Consider the following 12471-nt stretch of genomic DNA (forward strand, 5'->3'; position numbering starts at 1 on the left):
GCATAGAAAAAGATTGGCAAAATATGCTACAACATTAAGAATATTAGAATTTATATAAAGAGGGTTTTTTTTTTAATTTTCAAACTAATAGATGGTTATAGCCCTTCAAGTGAAAGTACAAGAAATATTAAGCTTGTTAAATTTCAGAAACAGCCAAGTTTTTCTTTCTAGCAAAATAAAGACATAACAAAGCAAACAGCATTAAGACAAAGGAATTAACACTGAAGTTAAACTCTGGATTTGGTTTCTATCGTCACCATATTGATAACAAGAAGAACTACTTTATGCATATTAGCTAATTGAAGAGAAGCTTGAAAGTGGAAGAAAGGAGGAGAAATAAAGGTCATGACGGAACTGCCACCTGATTATCTTTTCCTTTCAGGTTGGAAGATGAAGTATGAAAGGCAATAACAGGAGTGCCATGGTTTTCGACTCAAACAGACCTGGGCTGCAGTCCTGCCTTTGCGACTTACTCTCTAAATGGTCATTCTAAACCTCATTCCCCTCATTTGCAGAATGAGATTAATAATAATAATAGTTGTTTCATATAGTTATTTTGAGGATAAAATGAGATAGTTCATTTTAAAGTATTTAGTACAGTGCCTAGCACACAGTATATATTAAATAAGTGGTAACAATTTTTATTATTAATAGGTCCCAGGCACATGTAAATGAAAAAAAAAATGCATGGCTGCTGCTTGAGATTGTGGGGTTTTTGTTGGTTGGTTGTTTTTGATCTTCCTTAAAATTTTCTGCTGAGGAATTGCATAAATTCTGAAATCGACAAGTTCCACTGGCTAAACAACCAGTCTTGAGGCCTGGAGCAGGGCTCCGTTCTTGCAAGGAGGCGTCTTTACTTCTCCACACAAGTGGGCTACATATGCCCAGATAGGTAGCACTTTCCAAAGCTCCATGTTTTCTCAGCTCCGTTCACATTATCCCTTCCACCCACAGAAGCGCAGTAATATTTTGTAACCTTTTAAATGGCCCTGCATCCTAGATCAAAGGAGTCAGTCACCCTTTTGCTTCTTTATGACTTACTATGCATTCCTGTGTAACTGCTTTTAATTCCTAGAGTTTCACAGCTGAGAATTTAGCTTCCCTTTAAATCATGTAGTTTCGTGGTTCTCAACCCAGCCTTTACCTGATCACTTGGCTGTTGTATGGCAACAATGCATACTGCAATTCATTTTTAATATCTCTATTTTTTTTCTTCATTCTTCATGGTTAAAATAAAACCTGGCTTATTCATGGAACAGGACCAGAGTGATCAGAAAGTAATCAGGTGATTTTAGGAAGTTTGGAACTTTTGATACAACCATCTGTTTGATTCCAAAGCCAATGGTGGTTTATTATTTGTGTGAAGAATGGCAAAGGGCCTATTTTATCCTACTTGCAACTTATAAAGTTAATCTGTCCTAATTTCATGGGTGCTGGTAAAAAGACACAAGATGTCTAGGGCAGAGACAAAAGACCTTTCATTATTCACAGCAATAGAATTAACAAACTTAACAGCATTTTTTGTGTTGGTTATTTGAGTCCCAGTTCTCCCCGGGAAGATGCCAAAAAAGGACAGGTGGTATATGCACCTGTACTGGGTTTCACTACAGGAGAAAAATATTAAGCGTAGGGAACCCAAAGCTTTTCTAATGGACATTAAGAATGTTTGCCCTTCTTTTGCTCCAGAGGAAGGTGCTCTATCATCTAAGTCTGTTCCTTATATAAACATCCCTGGAATGAAAATCCAGAACGAGCAGCAATCAGTGCTTCTGCTTGCAAGGTGTGTAGAAACAGGAGATACTCATGGAGATATGGAAGTTGGAAGAGTTGTCCAAGGAAAATATCACTTTTACCCATTAACTGTAGAGATTATTTTTTAAAGTTGAGTCAAACTTGATTTTAATAAGGACAGGCAATCTTTCTGAAATTAAATTGAAAGTGTTTATGTGATGTATATTCTTGCAGAAAGAACTATTCAATAGTTCTCAAGACAACAGAAACCTGAAATTCTAAGCAAGCTCGATTCTCTCCACCTTTTATTCTCTATTCTCTGTCCTCTACCTCTCTCTCTCTCTCTCTCTCTCTCTCTCTCTCTCTCTCTCTCTCTCTGTATGTATGTATTAAAAGAAAATACTTTGCATGCAACTTTTGGCACAGGTATCATGGGTTGATTTTCCTTGGCTAGTCTTCTTTAAAGGAATCATTTTTAAAATATGACAATTTTGATTTAGCTAGAGTGGTTTCCTTTAAAAACTAAAAGCAAGATTATGTTTTGAAATGAAGATAAAACCTAAAGTAAAATGTTATCAGTTAATCTCCACAGTGAAAAGATGATAACCAGAAATGAATAAGATAAATGAGATGCTTATAGCTAAAGAAGTGAATTAAAATTAAATGGTTTTTACAAATACATAAGGTTGAAGGCAAAGAGCAAAGAGCAAAATAGATCCTCTAATAAGTAGAGGAATAAAATTAATGATGCTGTGACATACTTCAGTTATTGAATTCCTTATTTTTATCAAGCTTCAACAGGAAAAAAAATGAGGGAAACAAGTATAAAAAACTAAGGAATAATAAAGAATATAAAAATGCCATTGCTCTTTTCCTTACCGATCCAACATGGGAAAATTTAAAAATCATTTATAAGAAGCAGACTTACAATACCGGAATCCATGAGCACAAAGCAGTGATGAGCATACTTAAAGAACTACTGTCTTTTAAAGAATCATGAAGAAGTTAACAGGCATTAAATGACTAGGAAGGATATGTGTATACAGTAGAAAACATTCAAAAGGAAGGTGAATAATTGAAAGGACAAGTGGAACGTTCTATCGGTGTAGAAAGAAAAAAAAAAGAAACATTTGATGATGAAGAAGTCACCTGAAGAAAGTAACCACTCAACTTACAGTATGAAATAGACCTCACATGAAATAATTTTTCATAAAAAAATAATAAATTAATACTGGAACAGACAGAATCGACCTTAAATTTTAGATAGATTTTTTTTTAATTATAAAATGATTAAGGATAACTTCACAACCAGTGATTTTAAAGGAGAGAATGATTGGAGACTATTTAAAATTGATTTTGATAGTACATCTATAAATAAATCTGTGGAAAAATAAAGAGGTGCCAGTCTCCTTAAAGAATCCAACTCACATGCATGAAATGAAAGTATATGCCCAAAAGATTGAAGGAGAGGGTACGTAACCCAAATAAAATCTTTAAAATGACAAAATAATAACGATATCATAAAGGAAGCTAAGCCCACAGGAAACAATCTTTTGACATAAAAAGAAGGCAACCAAAATTTTCCTCATTTACTTCAAGGAACTTGTTTGAGCATCTGTCAGTAAGAGTTGGAACTAATTTGTGCTGCCTGGGGAGGGCCAGTTGTTAATGTCAGATAATTTGCAAGATGGGAGATAAAGTTGGTGGTTTGATATCAGTCATAGTAGGAAGATTTACAACATGGAAGTCAACAAATGATACAGATTAGAATGACTTTTCTCCAGTGATTTCTGTCTTTTTCACTACCTCCCCGCCCCCCTCCATCCCGTGGCTCCTAAAAGAGACTTACTATTATGGGCAGATTCTACAATATTAACAAATGACAAAGTTAAGGCTAAATTTACCAAATCCTTTTGCTCGGTCTTCTCTATTCAGAAACAAGTTTTAAAATTGGAAAAAATAAACAACTTTGCTAAACAAGAAATCATAGTCTAAGATAATAAAGGCTGATCTATCTGAAATTTTAAAATATGTTATTTTTGCTCAATTATATAAATAATGAATTTTCATTCTTATGACACATAAAAAAATTCTATAATCCTATAGCCCAGAGATAAGTAGTGTTAATATTTTAATGTGCGATATCCAAATCTTAAAAAAACCCCAGAAATTTATATATATTCTGTTTGGCAACTGGCTTTTTTATATATGTTTTAGTTGCATAATATTTTATTTATTGTGATCATTCCACCATTGTGACCACTGTGACCATTCCTCCATTGTTGGTTATTTATTGTAAAATATTTATGATATTTAGCTTTAATTATATATAAAACTCTGATGAATGTCTTTGACCACTGATCATTCATTGCATTCCTGCTTATTTCCATAAAAAAAGATGGTCAGAATTGGAATTACTGAAACTAAGGGAATAAACATTGTTGTTAAGGCTTTTCTATATATTACCATAGTGCATCCCAGGAAGTTGGTTTGAATCTTTACTTTCCTTATCAGTATACATGAGTGCTCATTTCTCCATAGCTGCCTGGCATGAATTATTATCATTTTTTAGGAAACAAGATCAAAGTGTCTGCATCTGTAAAGTTTTCCTGAGTCTTGAGGCCAGGGATACTCTACCACTAAAAATTTTCTGTCCCCAGGAGTAATAATACATCATGCACCCAGGTCCCAAATTTCCATCTGAAGTCCATTAGAAGATAAGTTTGAAATTTCCCCCAGATGCTTTAAATGGTCCAGGCTTTTATTTTTTTTAATTTTTTTTTAACTTCAATAGCGTTATACTATCAGTTCAGTTTATCTGTAAATGGGGCAGGCTCTCCAGCCTTACCATTGCCATCAAACTCAAGCTCAGCATGTACTAAACATATCTAGATAGAGCCAGAGTTGTTACCCATCTTTTTAAGTAACTTAAGGCATTGGTGTTTATTGATTGGCACAGACATTTCCCATTTCCTACCTTTATACTCTCATCTGCAAGTTGAGGTTTGACCATCCAAAACGGCTGAGAAAATTGGTATTTTGTTTTCATTTCCATGTCTTATTATTAAAAGGTTACATATAACAAATTTAATAGTCATGAATATTTCCTTTTCTGGGAGTTGCCCATTAACAATTTTTTTTTTCTGTTTTTCTTCCTGGGGAAAAGGAAAATATTAAGTATAACTCTCATTTGATATTTAATTAGTCCCCAAATCCTATAAATTTTGCCTTTTTTTTTACTCTCAGATTTGTACCCAGTTTTCCTTTCTCCATCATCTCTCTCAGGCTGCAGGCTGGTTTCACTGCTTGCAAGCTTGCTACCCAGTGCTGCATAAGTAATTGTTCTAAGCTAATTAAAAACTTAATCTTGTTATTCTTTTATTTTACACTCTTGGTTGGATCCCTCTGATTTCCTAACTCTGATCTGCCCTCTAGTCTCTAGCCTTATTTTTCTCCCAGATCCATCCATGTATTTTATGTTATAACGTTCTTGAACTCTATTCAATTCTGTTATAGCCCAGAGTTCTTCCCCTCTCTGGACCTTTATGTCCTTCTTTTCAAAGTACAGGCAACCAAACATAGTACTACAGTGAAAGGTATCCAATGAAACCTCTCAACCTTCTATTTGATTATTGATTCCTATTGACTCACAAAAACTAATAGCTATCTTATTATGAATTCAATCCTTATGTATTTTCACAGAAGCTGCTATGATGTTTCTTTCACACTGTATTTGTATAATTGGCTTTAGAGGACTTTTGCAGGGCATTTGATCCACTCCTGTTAAATTTCACATTATAAAATACAGGCTGAAAAGGGTAAAGGGATTAAGAAGTACAAATTGGCAGTCACAAAATAGCCATGGGGATGTAAATTACAGCATAGGGAACATAGTCAATAATATTATAATAACTATGTGTAGTGTCAGACAGGTTCTAGACTTATTGAAGGGATCACTTCATAAGTGATATAAATGTCTAATCACTAGGATGCACACCTGAAGCTACTGTAATATTGAATATCAACTGTAATTGAAAAAAATAATTGAAAAAAAGGATAAAAAAATACAGGCTGAAAAAAAAAACAAAAAAAAGGACTTGGCACCACATATAGTAATCAAGAACTAATAGCCTACTAAGACCTATAAAGTGCTATAGAAAATAGAAATAGAAATAGAAAACTCTAAAACAATCTCACCCATGGACCATGTGTTACTTGACCACAAGGTGAATACAGAAATCAAGAGTGTTTCACGCCTTTTATAACAATTTGACATTTCTATGATGTCTAATTCAATATGTCATCTTGTGTGAGTTAAACGTAATAACAAAAAAGTTGGGGCTTGTAAAAAACTAAATAACACCTGCTATGATTTGTTTTTGGACCCTGGTTATGATATCCCTTTCATAGGTGTTAGCTACAGGCTTGGTGACAATGTCCTCTGAATATTCACCAACTACATTAATGTAACACAGTGACTTAGGCAAGTCAAATAATACCCATGGTAAATCACTTGAAACCTCTATTTTGTCATTAATTCATTATTGGCATTTTACCATCTGTGTAGCTAGTTACTAAGTCTAATTATTCCCTTACCCTCTCAAAGTTTTCCACCAGAATATGATGAAAAAATAAATACTGAGCTGACTCTACACTTCCATATATGCCAGGCCTTCCAAATTGTATGATAGTCTCATCCAGTATCTCTTACATTTAAAAAAATGTAGTAATAGGGGCCGACTGAGTGGCTCAGTTGGTTAAGAGCTTGCTCAAGAGTGAGAGCTCTGAGCAATAGGGCTGCCAGTTCGATTCCCGGACTGAGCTGAGCTTCCAACAGGTGGCAGGATGGCTCAGCTAAAAATAAAAATAAAAATAAGTAGTAATACTGGGTTTTATATGCATTTTCTTCAATATTATTTTTCTTGGCATTCACATACTATTCTATGAATAATTTAGTCCACAGTATTTATAATCTCTGCCTTCTTCAAACTCTTATTGTATTTATAACAAGTCCATTTACTTTAAGATTCACTATAAGTTTTAGAAGGTATGTGTGTTTGTGTGTTTTTCCTGTTTATCTATTTTATAACCTACATAGGATTAGGGATTATGCCTTTGTAGCCTCTTAACTAAAGATTTCTAGACAAACCAAAAAGTTCTACACCCAAAATAGATAATAAACACACATTTCCTGTTTGACTGAATGTGTTGATCACAATAAAAATACTTACCTTTACCATTGGACTCCAGGAAGAGGGGATTATGGCCTCATGGTTTAATTCTAGGCACTGTAGAGCCATGACCTATCTGAGAAACCCATGCCATTGACAGTCCTGGTAACTCTCCTTGTGGCCAGAGTATCCACTCTTTCAATAATGAGGAAAAACTTATTTTTACTATATATATAAAACAGAAAAGGGAGGATGACAAACCAAAGTATTATTTCAACATTAATGGATAGGAACATGCGATGCAAGAGAACAATTAAAACTGCACTTAGTTTTCAAATAAAATAAATGGCCAGCACTGGTTTAAAGAGGAAGGAAAATCAAGTGAATTTTGATCTTCCAAAATTACTAAAGGTTAAACTGTTGCACTGTCTCAATGACACCAAATAATGTGATCATTTATAGTAGTCCAATTTGAGAAAACTACTAAGGCTTATGTTTCTGGAATTTTGGAGGCACTAACATCTTTAGAATCAGTTGTAGAAATAATCTTGTTCTTAATAGATGTCAGGCAAACAGTATTTAGTTATCAGGTTTGTGTCACATCAAATGCCTACAGTTTTAATTTTTAATAAACAAGCAGCATCTGAAACACATCAGCAGTTCCTAGGATATCATATATATTGCAGAGTTATAGTGTAACATATTAATTATGGGAACTTATATTTGCTGAAGAAAATGAAATGTTTATAGTCCTTTATTACCTTAAAATATTGTGTTTATCAAAATTTGACCCTAGGTAGTCTGTTAAACTGGAAAACTGACTAGCTCCAGGCTCGTTATGATATTCATAATATCCAGAATTATTATTTCAATAGACAAGAATTGGTTTAATTTCTAAAGAGAAATTAAGTGTTATTATGCTATGTATACACTCCAAGCTAGAATTAATGAAGCATAACATTAGTCAAGAATATTCTATATAGATGGTTGCTTGAAATTTTAAAAATGTTTTAATAAAGGATGTGACTCATTAAAAAAATGCTCTACTTGAAAATATTTACAGGTTGACTCATAAATATTTTTAAATGTTGTTTGACACTGTTCACTTTTATGTTTTGTTACACTTGCGTTCTAGTACTTTTACATTACAAAATTTGAAATTATTTTCAATTGTTTTCTCAAGAAATCTTGTCTGATAGTAACCCTCACCTCAACTTCCTCCCATTATCCACTCATTGCCTGTTTGTATCACTGATGGCAGAGTGATCTTTCTGAATTGCAAATTTGATCATCTAACTCCTTTTCTTTTAAGTTTTGACAACAACTCATGCCCTAAATGATCAAACCCCATAACTTAGCGTTCACATCTTCACAGCTGCCCACCTGTTTTTCTGTCCTGAGTGAGGACCACTCCTCCCTGAAGCAATCTATTAGAGACAACATACACAATCTTCAGGGCCTTTGGCATGCTTGAAACATGGCCACATACTCGTGTACATGCTGAATGCCCTTTCACAGTCCTATCAGCAGGAATGTCCGATTCCTTCTTCAAAGCACAAGTCACAACTGTGAAAGTAAAGCCTCCCTGATGCCTTCTCCCACTTGAAATTAGAATAACCTAACACTCTCATCACCTTGAGCTACCACAAAACTCATACTGTCTCTTTCTTTGGCTGTATATATAGTCATTTAATAATCAGAGCAATAAATGATATACCTTACATGGATTTCAATTATTTGTTGAAGAGCAATTCATTTGCATCACTTTACATTTATTGTGCATAGATTTTACTAGTTGACCACTGACAAGATTCCCCCCCACCCCGGCCCTAAATTTGCATGCGATTCAGGTAAAAGGGGAACCCACCCATCCCCATTGATATATCACCTAAGATTTCTTCTGGGCTGGAAAATCATAGGGGTACAGTTTTTATCTTATCCCCCTAGAACATGTCAATCTTACATAGCATACAGTAAGTACTAAGTAGCTATTTTTTTCTGTTTATTAGTTTCTAGAGCAACCTGAAATCATAGTGGAACTCATGTGTGAAACTTTTATCTCCTGTAATTTCTCTGGGCCCTCGTATTCTTTCATTATTTAAAATTTATTTTTGTTTAGTTTAACATTTTGTTGTTATTGTTGGCTACCAAGAAATTCAAAATCATATACAAGCTTAAGAAAAATGGTGAGGCTTATGTTAGGATCCACATTGACTTGTCCTAGAAATCGTTGAGATCCGAGACAGTTGGCCACTCTCTTTACTAGAAGTAGAGCAGTATCAGAAGGTGAATGGCTAATGGGTGGAAGTAGAGACTCCTTTAAATTTTCAAAGTAGAATATAATATTATATTGATACATCAAATAATTAAAATTAATAGAAAGTGAAAGTTTCCTTTTTCATTGGAATCACACACTGGCAGAATGGGATTTCAGCTATTTTCTCATCACCTATTTCTATTTCTCTGTCTTCTTCAAGCTCTCTAAATCAAGATGATATTTTTGTAATGGTTAACACTATCGGATTATCTATAGTGCCCAGACTCTGGTTCAAACTCTGATCCCTAGAGGCAGAATTTGTTTCTCTGTGTAGTTATGACACTTTTCAGAAGGGGGCAGTAGAGAACAGCATAACTAGGAGACATCATAGGACTTTCTGGAAGAAATTTAGCAATATGCATCCAAATGTTTCAGACAACACACAATGAGTGACTTCTGTACCTTAGGTATTTCCTGAGCAGTAAGTATTCAAAGACCTAATGAGACAAATGCAGTCTTATCCAAGTGGAGATCACTTATGTGGGAATAAATCTATGTAAACCAACAATTATCATTCCACTCAACAAACACTATGATAAAGCTACATACAAAAGGTTACAGGAGCAGAGAGTGTGTCAATTAATTAATAAGCTAGAAAAAATTTTTGAAAAGTTAACACTTGAGCTGAGTTGAAGTCATTGAGTCAGAGAGGTAAAGAATGGCATTGCAGAGAGAACAAAAAAGAAATGAAAGATGACCTTTCATTGCTGGAGCACAGGAAGAGACACGTATGTATGCAGGTGGTAGTAGGAGGGATAACACACAATATAATGAGAAAAACAGACTGGAGTCTGACCGTGAAGACACTCTAGGTAGGCAGAAGGGATTTATCTTAAAAACATTTTTGGAGAATCATGAAACGTTTTAATTATTATTTTAATTCAGGTAACAGAAGAAAAGAAGTAGGTTTAGGCTGAAGCATAATGAGTTTAATTTTAGTTCTGATGGTTTGGAAGCACCAATAACAGTTTCTGTGGGAGATTATAAATAAGCAGCTGCGAGATGAGTCTGGAGCTCCAAGTATCGGTTGGAAAATTATTTACTTGTAAATAGTAGTTGAAGGCATTGCCTTAGATGGGATCAGCAAAGAAGGTTGTTTATAGCAAATGATACAAAGGGAAATAAAGATAGCAATCGTTAATGATTTATATCCTTTTATCGAGAAAATCTATATCTGGAAATATAAAGGAAATAAATCTAAATCTAAAGAAAGCTCTATGTCCAGGGCCGGCCGAGTGGCTCATTGGTTAAGAGTTGGCTTGGGAGCACGAGCTCTGAGCAGCAGGGCCGCCGGTTCAGATCCCACATGGGCCAGTGACGCTGCATCTTCTACAGCTAAGATGGTGAACAACAGCTCGACCTGGAGCTGGGCTGACATGAATTGCCCACGATGGCGTAGGCTACTGTGGAGCTGCAGTGGGCTGCCATATGCTACCATGAGTGGCCGGCAGCCATCATGAGCTGCCAAGAGCAGATGTGAGCGGCCATCCAGTGGCTGGCAACTGATCTGCCTCACCCAGGAAGAGTGCAATGATAACACCAACATGGACCAGTGAAGCGATGTCCTCCACAACTAGACTGAAGAACAAAAGGACAGCAACTTGTCTGTTCCCCTTCCACAATTCCCCAATGCTGTTCCCCTCCCCCGATTCCCCAATTTAAAAAGAAAAGGTCTATGTCCAAAACTGTTTATCACATTCCCAGAGACAATTACTGAGATCCGCACAGCCCTTTACTTAAACTATTTATCCAAATTAACATGGGGGTGTCTCTCCATAGCTGCCATATTCGTATAGTGCTGATTAGTTTGGCAAACACCTGACACAAATGAAGTCAATCAGATTTTCTTCTTTTTGAATATTGAACTGAAGGATATGGATGTTGACAGGAGTAGAATTTATGTCAATAGCTGAGTAAAGGAGAAAACATAAAAACCATTTCCTATGGAATTCCAGTCTTAGATCTAACTGAAAAATTCGTTGAACATTTCCTTGAATTGTAAAGGGCACCTACCAAAAATAGTCTTTCTTTTTTATATTGCTTAAGCTAAGTAATGTGGTTTCTGTCACTTGAAACCAAAGTACCTTAGCTAAAAAATACATTGTTTATTATAGAGAAAAAGTAGAAGACAAACATCTTAATGGCCTAATAACAGTAGAATATACATATTTATGTATATTAGAGTGCATTTGCTAATCAAAATATTTTGAACTTATTTCACAGCATGTTTATGAAAGGGACATGATAATCTGCAGAAAAACTTATAATGCATAGATGTATTAAAACTAAAAGAAAAAAATTGCTCATCATGTAATAATTATTTTACAGCTTACATTGAGGAACAATAGTCAAGTGGTGATAGAAACTATTTGAAAAATTTTTTCAATTTATGGTGAAAACACCTAGTTTGTAATAAGGCTTTAAAAGCATCTATTAATATTTAAATATTTACTATTTTGTATTATATCTGAAAATAAAATGTATCCTTATTGTAACAATAGTAGTCAGAAAATGCAAACAGAAGTGAAAGTTTAATACTCATTCAAGAGAACCAGTCTGGAGTAAGAGTTTAGTATAAATACAAATCATATGTAATGCCACAAGAAAACTTATGGTAAAAAGTCATTAAAAGAAAGTGCTCTTTCTCTAACAAAATATTCTGGATAAAATGTTATAGTTTTTTTCTCAAGTGAAATCCATCTTAAAGTTATATTCTCCTCAGCCCTAAAAACATACAAAAAATGGAGAAATGGAGGCCCTCGCTGCTTCTCTCTCCCACACTCTTACTTTCTTTCCTGAGTTTCTCGAAATACGACCATCCTGAGCAGCCACAGGCCAGAGGAGCAGCAATATCAGCTTCACAGTGCGGCATCATGGTAAAATTTTGTTTCTTTCCATGAGTGCAAAAATCTGTCTGATAATTATAGGACTGAATAAAAATTATTTCAATGTGCATTTAAAAATAACACAATGCAAGTATGTATTGGGCATGGATGAATGGTTGTCTTTTTCTAGGCACAGTCATCCAATTTAGACATTAGGTGAGGTTTCCCTGTCCATAATATCACAAAGGCTGGCTGTGAACCCTCATTCCATGCTCTGTAGTTTGTGCAAAATTAAACTCCAGAATTCTGTGACGTCTCTTGGTTATTGTGAAAGACTTCTTCCTGATTCTGCTCAATTAATTTTTTTCTCAACTATGCCCCTTTCTATCATTTCTTTGTTTCTTCCCTTATGTCACTGCAAACATCA

Source organism: Hipposideros armiger, unplaced genomic scaffold (assembly GCF_001890085.2).
Source record: "Hipposideros armiger isolate ML-2016 unplaced genomic scaffold, ASM189008v1 scaffold_115, whole genome shotgun sequence".
Taxonomy (NCBI): domain Eukaryota; kingdom Metazoa; phylum Chordata; class Mammalia; order Chiroptera; family Hipposideridae; genus Hipposideros; species Hipposideros armiger.